This window comes from Hordeum vulgare, chromosome 1H (genome assembly GCF_904849725.1).
Source record: "Hordeum vulgare subsp. vulgare chromosome 1H, MorexV3_pseudomolecules_assembly, whole genome shotgun sequence".
In the NCBI taxonomy this organism is placed as follows: domain Eukaryota; kingdom Viridiplantae; phylum Streptophyta; class Magnoliopsida; order Poales; family Poaceae; genus Hordeum; species Hordeum vulgare.
Window position 1 is genome coordinate 481,824,270 of NC_058518.1, and position 8,807 is coordinate 481,833,076.

Genomic DNA, 8,807 nt, shown 5'->3' on the forward strand with positions numbered 1-8,807 from the left:
AAGCTCGCGATCTCATCGGATTCCCTAGTGGAAAACCTCAACTCTGAGATTACCCAAAGCATCACCGGAATCCCGATGCACAAGATATCTCGTCAAAGGTAAAACTAATCCAGCAAGGCCAGCCGGTGTGTCGACGAACCCGATAGGAGCCGCGTATCTCGTTCTCAGGACACACCGTCTATGCATAGTGGACGGTAGCCAAACCTCGAGTCTCCCCGAGGTGGAACTGCCGACTACTAGGTGGGTGGACCAACACTCATGCGGAGCACTGGCCCGGGGGGTTGATTAAATTATCCTCGGGGTCCGGAAAGTCCCTATGCAATTTTATTAGGTGATTAGGCAAATGTAGTACCAATGTTGGGCCTTGCCAGACCAGCTTTAATCTAAAACGAATTATCAAGGGGGTCCCCATAACAACCCCGATCGTGTTAGGAGCGCTCAGTTATGGAACATAACACCGGTAGCTGAAACTAAGGGGGCAAAGGTGGAACAAAACACCAGGCTAGAAAGGCTGATCCTTCCACCTTTTACCAAGTATATAGGTGCATTGAGTTAAATAGCATTTAAATATGGTGATATGACAAGGAACCCATGTAATCACATGGAAGCAACTGCACCTGCAACTAGCAATGCTAACACAAGGTTAAGCAAGCAGTAACATAGCCAATCAGTGGTTTGCTAGGTTGAACAGGTTGAAGGTTTTCATGGCATTGTTGAGAGGCTGATATTTCACATGTGGTAGGCAACGAGACATAATCGATAGAAGCGATAAAACTAGCATGGCAATGATAGTAATGGTATCTGGGGAAATGGTCATCTTGCCTGAGATCCCGCTTGGAAGAAGAACAACTCGGTGGAGTCGGCAAACCAACGTAGTCGAACGGGTCCTCACATTCCGATACGCTTGCGGAACTCTATCAAGACGGGCAAACCGGAAACAAACATCAACACAATTATTCACCACGGCAAAAGCAAGACATGATGCACACCCTAATATGATGCATGACCAGTTCAAAGATGCAAGGCATGGCATGACAATTCACCTCACGCAAAGACTACACATTAAGTGAAGCTCGATATGCAACGGGTTGCATACCGACGGAACTCCACGTTTAATTATTAGTTCACTCCCGTTAATTTACCGGCAAGATTAAATGTTTTTAACATGGCAAGGGGTGAAGCGAGATCCTACAGTCATCCTAGTCGGTTAACACGCGGAGCATAGAACGGAGCTACGGCACAAGAGGCATGCAACACAATATATCATGCCATGAATGCGACATGCATGCAAGTTACAACACCACGGGCAAGAAGAGAAAGGAACATGTGTCTCCACGGCGAGCGAGAGGGAACCAAGGCGGCAAGACGGAAACGATGCCACGGCAACGTTCTTATCCTGATACTCAACGAGATATCGAGTCAACATACTGGGAAGCGTGTGTGGGAACATTAAGTAAAGATGGGGTGATCCCGTATCTCAGGTTCCCACGTGTCGGGGGCACGACGAAAAGGTAGACAACATGCAACGGGCAAACATATATAGCCGCATACATACATACATTCATACATCACTAGTACACGGTACACGACATGTCCCATCGGTATACCTTCAACGCGTTTGAATCGGAGGGAATCGGGTCGGTGAAGGGGAACAACGGTCGTCATGGACGTCGTGGAAGTCGTGGTACCGTGGTCGTCGTGGAAGTCGAGGTACTCGGTCTCGTCGACGGTAGTCGTTCGCTCGGCGTCGTGCTTCATGGGTCTTCGGCGTCGGTTACGGTCTTCACCTCGTTAGTTGAACACGAGTCTTCGGCGACGTCGAGGAAGTCGACCTCGTTTCCGGGGTCATCGAGGACGTCGTGGTGATCGTGAATCATGTCGATGACCCACGACAGCGGGGATGGTCTACGCGGCGATGCAACATAAGCAAGCAACATCAATCTACCTAGCGTCGGCAGGCAAACTTAGCAGCAGCTAAGCTAGCTAGCAGCGGCAGCATCAAGAGCAACAGCTACACGCAAGCAAACTATAGCATCTACAGCAACTAGCTAGCTAGCCAAGCAAGCAGCACCTACAACTAGAAATGCTAGCAACAGCAACTAGCACATCTAGCTACAGCAAGCAGCAAGCACCGACAGCGGCGGTAGCAAGCAGCAACAGCAACCTCGGCAACAGCATTAGGCAGCAGCAAACAAAATGCAACAACAACAACACAGCTAGGGTGGCGCCGGCGAGCAGCAAGCAGGAGGCCGGGCTTGGAGGGGCGGCTCGGCGCGCAGCAAAGCACCGGTGGAAGAGGCGGCGCGGTCCCTGCTGAACGGTGGGGCGAAGACATGCGGGGGATGCGGCGCGGAGGTGGGGCGGCTTCAGGAGATGCGGGGCGATGGAGGAGGCCGGACTGCGCACTCACGACCCACACGAGCGCTGGGGCTGGGCTTAGCTTGGTCAACACGCGCGCGAGGGGGGGTTGAGGCGCTTCTTCTGCCCAGCAGAAGTAGAGCGCGGCGGCGCAGCTCGACGCGCAGACGAGGGAACGGGGGGTGAGCGGGGCATGACCGGATCGGGAGCGGGGCGACACAAGGCAGGCACCTCGTGTCGTGGCCATGGCTGGGTGGAGCTCGGCTCCATGGCACGAGGGCAGCTGCAGCGGGGCAGGTGCCTGGAGGCGGTTAACCTGCGGCGAGGAAGAGGAGATGCGAGGCCAGGGCACGGGCATGGCGGCGGGGCCGGAGCTACGCAGCTGAGGCCGAGGGGAGCATGGCGGCGCAGCGAGGAAGGAGCAGCGACGAGCAGCTCGGGCAAGAGGGAATCAGGGCAATGGAGGAGAGGAACGATGCGGGGGGGGGGGGGAACAACGGCGCACGGGGAAAGGGGGAGGAACGAGAGAGGAGAAGGGATCGGTCGGGCCTCCCTTCGCTAAGTTTGGGGGGGGCTGGTTGGCCTGGGACGGCTGGGCCTCTCCCTCTTCATTTTATTTTCCTTCTAAAACAGAAAAGAATCTTAAACAAAGAAGAACTTTTAATAAAAAAAAGAAAATAAAAAAAATGATTTTGCTCCCTTTGAAAATTATACTCCAATCCATAAAATTAGATTGGCCATTTTAAACAAATAAAAATGAAACCTTTTCGAAGAGTAAAATAAACCTTTTAAAGAATTAAAAATTAAAACCCTTTTGAAGAATAAAATAAAACCTCTTTTATTTAAAGAATAAAATAAAAGCCATTTAAAAGAGAAAAGTAAAAGATACGGTTTTTAAAATAAAACCAAAGGAGAAAAATAAAGGAAACCCAAGGGTTGCCCCCGCATTTAATAAAAGGACCTTTTTAAAAGAAGATGCTTTTTTTAAAATAGGGGTTAAACGGAACTTTAGCAAAACCACAAAACGAAATAAGAGGGGAGAGGGGGAGTGAAGGTTTTTAGGTCCTCGGTGCAACAGGGTTACAAGCTTGAACTTCTTGCACCCAATCACGTTGCAAGGCCCTAAGGCACATACACACATGCGCTCACACTCAAACAACGAGGTGCAACTAGCCACACTAGACAAGCACAGATGACATGATGCCATCCATGATGCGATGATGCAAACTACATGATGATGCAACGAATAAATCTAATCACACGACGGAAACGGAATAGAAGGGGGAATCTTCTGGAACGACGGCATCGGGCTGTCACAGGTTCTTGATCCATACTTTACCTTGTGAAGGAATTGTCACTTTAGCATCAGAGATTATATGTTGGTATTGCTATTCTAATCATGATCATGATGCCTGCATGTTCATATCTTGTTTTGTCGACACCTCTCTCCCTAAACATGTGGTCATGTTTATTGATCTAGGCTTTCGCTTGAGGACAAGCGAGGTCTAAGCTTGGGGGAGTTGATACGTCCACTTTGCATCATGCTCTCATGTTGATATATATTGCTTTTTGGGCTGTTATTACACTTCAAGGTACAATACTTATGCCTTTTCTCTCTTATTTTGCAAGGTTTACATGAAGAGGGAGAATTCCGGCAGCTGGAATTTTGGCCTGAAAAAGGAGCAAGTTTGAGATGCCTATTCTGCGCAACTCCAAAAGCCGTGAAATCAACGTGGATTTTTTTGGGAATATATAAAAAATACTGGGCGGAAGAAGTGCCAGAGGGGCACCACCAGGAGGCCACAAGCATGCCAGGCCCGACCAACCCCCCCCCCCCCCCCGGTCGGGCCTGGGGGCTTGTGGGCCCCCTATTGCCCCTCCGGCGCTCATATTTTGCTATATGAAGGGTTTAGTTCGAGAAAAAATCAGAAGGGAGCTTTCGGGAGGAGCTGCCGCCACGAGGTGGAACTTGAGCAGAACCAATCTAGAGCTCCGGCAGGACGATCCTGTCGGGGAAACTTCCCTCCCGGAGGGGAAATCTTCGCCATCGTCATCTCCAACACTCCTCTCATCGGAGGGGACTCATCACCATCAACATCTTCATCAGCACCATCTCATCTCCAAACCCTAGTTCATCACTTGTAACCAATCTCCGTCTCACGACTCCGATTGGTACTTGTAAGGTTGCTAGTAGTGTTAATTACTCCTTGTAGTTGATGCTAGTTGGAGTATTTGGTGGAAGAGTTTATGTTCAGATCCTTGATGCTACTCATTACCTCTCTGGTCATGAATATGATTATGCTTTGTGAGTATTTACTTTTGTTCCTGAGGACATGGGATAATTCATGCTAATAGTAGTCATGTGAATTTGGTATTCGTTCGATATTTTGATGTGTTGTATGTTGTTTTTCCTCTAGTGGTGTTATGTGAATGTCGACTACATAACACTTCACCATTATTTGGGCCTAGAGGAAGTAATTGGGAAGTAGTAATTAGATGATGGTTTGCTAGAGTGACAGAAGCTTAAACCCTAGTTTATGTGTTGCTTCGTAAGGGGCTGATTTGGATCCACTAGTTTAATGTTATGGTTAGACTTTGTCTTAATTCTTCTTTCGTAGTTGCGGATGCTTGCGAGAGGGGTTAATCATAAGTGGGATGCTTGTCCAAGTAAGGGCAGTAACCAAGCGCCGATCCGCCCACATATCAAACTATCAAAGTAACGGACGAGAATCATATGAACATGATGAAAACTAGCATGACAGAAATTCCCGTGTGTCCTCGGGAGCGTTTTCCCTCCTATAAGACTTTGTCCAGGCTTGTCCCTTGCTACAAAAGGGATTGGGCCACTTTGCTGCATCGTTGCTACTTTTTTTACTTGTTGCTTGCTACGAATCACCTCATCATACAATCACTTGTTACCGATAATTTCAGTGCTTGCAGATATTACCTTGTTGAAAACCACTTGTCACATCCTTCTGCTCCTCGTTGGGTTCGACACTCTTAATTATCGAAAGGACTACGATAGATCCCCTATACTTGTGGGTCATCAACGGGAAAGCTCCCAACAAGCAAAAGAAGAACGGGAAATCTTTTTGGGTTTTCTCTCTAAACACCACTAAGCAAGTTGGAAAGTAAACCTACAACTAATTTTTTTTTCTCGAACTACAGAAACACACGAGAAGAAAGCGAGAAAAATAAATAAACTAGCATGGATGATAAAGTGGCAAAGTGTGAACACTGACTATCAAAGTGAAAGCGTGAGCATGAATATAAACTTGGTGAGAAACACGTACTCCCCCAAGCTTAAGCTTTTGGCCTAAGTTGGTCTACTCCCACGGCTGGTCCGGGCGATATCCAAAATCATAATGGGGGTTGTACGGGAACGCGGCAGCTACCGCCTGAATAGCTTCCTCACGGAGGCGAGCAGCCTTTGCCTCCCTCTCATACTCCTATGCCTCTCCTCTGGTTATGTAATATCTCCGTTTTACCTAAAAGTCAAAGAAGGCAGGAGCAGGAAGGGTAATATGGAAAACACCCTGTCGGTTAAATATTAACCGGTATCGGAGGGATTCATTATCCCTCTCAAGGAACTGATAACGTGTCATAGCGGAGCGATCAAGGAAAGTTGTATGGAGTGGGGGATCTCCTTCGCGGATGGGTACTCCAAGAAAATTTGCTATGCGAGTGGCACAGATCCCACCAAAGAAATCCCCTAAATTAGCATTATAATTTAGCCTCCTCGCGATTATAGCTCCCGTGTTGAAACTTCTATCACCCGTTACTGCGCTCTTAAGAATACTAAGGTCAGGTGCGCAGAGGTGAAAATGCTCAATCTTGCCGTTAATGCATCTACCTATGAAGAGGGCAAAGTAATGTAAGGCAGGAAAATGAATACTCCCCATGGTAGCTGATAACCCACAAGTATAGGGGATCGCAATAGTTTTCAAGGGTAGAGTATTCAACCCAAATTTATTGATTCGACACAAGGGGAAGCCAAAGAATATTCTCAAGTATTAGCAGTTGAGTTGTCAATTCAACCACACCTGAAAGATTTAGTATCTGCAGCAAAGTATCAGTAGCAAGGTAGTATGATAGCAGCAGTAGCAACGGTAACGAGTAGCAGCAAAGTGACAGCAGTAGCAGCAGAGTAACAGTAGCAGCAGTGACAGCAGTAGCGGCAAAGTAACGTAGCAAGGACCAGTAGGAAAAACTCGTAGGCATTGGATCGGTGATGGATGATTATGCCGGATGCTATTCATCATGCAATAATTATAACACAGAGAGATAAGTAACTAGCTCTAGTTCGTCAATGTAATGTAGGCATGTATTCCGTATGTAGTCATACGTGCTTGGGGAAAAGAACTTGCATGACATCTATTGTCCATCCCTCCCGTGGCAGCGGGGTCCTAATGGAAACTACGGGATATTAAGGTTCTCCTTTTAACAAAGAACTGGACCAACGCATTAACACTTGGTGAATACATGAACTCCTCGTCCTATGGTCATCTCCGGGAGTGGTTCCGGCTATTGTCACTTCGGGGTTGCCGGGTCATAACACATAGTAGGTGACTACAACTTGCAAGATAGGATCAAGAACACACATATATTGGCGACAACATAATAGGTTCAGATCTGAAATCATGGCACTCAGGCCCTAGTGACAAGCATTAAGCATGGCAAAGTAGTAGAACATAAATCTCAGAATATAGTGGATACTAGGGATCAATCCCCGTCAAAACTAACTCGATTACTTGATAGATCTCATCCAACCCATCACCGTCCAGCAAGCCTACAATGAGATTACTCACGAACGGTGAAGAGCATCATGGAATTGGTCATGAAGGAAGGTTGGTGATGACGATGGCAACGATCTCCCCTTTCCACAGCCCAGAACGGACTCCAGATCAGCCCTCCAGAGGAAGAACAGGAGGAGGCGGCGCCTCCGTATCGTAAAACGCGATGAACTCTTCTTCTTTATTTTTTTCCGGACGAAAGGGACTAAATAGAGCTGAGATTGGAGGCAGTGGAGCTTCGTGGGCCCCACAAGCCTGTCAGGCGCGGCCAGGGGGGTCGCGCCTGGTGGGCTTGTGGGCGCTCAGCTCCACCCCTCCGATTGATTCTTGCGCCAGTATTTTTTATATATTCCACAAAAAATCCCTGTAAATTTCCAGGTCATTCCAGGAACTTTTATTTCTACGCAAAAACAACACCATAGCAATTCTGCTGAAAACAGCGTTAGCCCGGGTTAGTTCCATTCAAATCATGCAAATTAGAGTCCAAAACAAGGGCAAAAGAGTTTGGAAAAGTATATATGACGGAGACATATCAACTTCCCCAAGCTTAAAGCCTTGCTTGTCTTCAAGCAATTCAGTTGACAAATTGAAAGAAACAAAAGAAAAACTTTTATGAACTCTGTTTGATCTTGTTGTTGCAACTATGTCTAACTCATATCCATAATTTCAGCAAGATCACAAGCTAACCACATAAGCAAATGACATCTAGGTCTCATGGTAAACTCATATCAATGGCATAATCAACTAGCGAGCAATAATAATAAGTTTCAAACGTCAACACTTCAATCAAGATAATCATGAAGCAGTACGAACACATGGTATCTCGCTAGCTCTTTCTGAGACCGCAAAACATAAATGCAGAGCACCTTCAAAGACCAAGGGCTGACTAAACATTGTAATTCATGTTAAAGAAGATCCAGTCACAGTCATACTCAATATTAGTCAAAAGCAAAGCATAAAAATGATAGAGGTGCTCTCTAATTTGTGCTTTTATAAGAAGAGGATGACTCAACAGGAACATAAATAGACAGACCCTTCGCAGAGGGTAGCATTGATTTGCAGAGGTGCCAGAGCTCATGCTTTTAAAACAGAGATAATAATTTTGGGTGGCATGCTTTCATTGTCAATGCAATGACCAAGAGTTTTCACCATATTCCACGCTACACATGCTATAGGCGGTTCCCAAACAGAAAAATTAAAGTTATGACTCCCCCACCACCGATCAATCAAACTCCACGACTAGCCGAATACTCGGGTGCCGTCCATACCAACATCAATCCAGGGGAGTTTTGTTTGCAATTATCTTTTTGATTTGAGCATGGAACTGGGCATTCCAATTACCGACCCCTTTCTCGTGAGTGATAGTGAATAAACACATATCGAGGATAACACGCCTAGCATGGAAGATACTGATCGCACCTTGTCACCACATGAGCGGTTCGGGCATGCAAAACAGATTATTTCTTGAAGGTTTAGAGAGTGGCACATGCAAATTTACTTGGAACGGTAGGTAGATACCGCATATAGGTAGGTATGGTGGACTCATATGGAACAACTTTGGGTTTATGGAAGTGGATGCACAAGTGATACGTCTCCAACGTATCTATAATTTTTGATGGTTTCATGCTATTATCTTGTCAAACTTTGGTTGTTTTG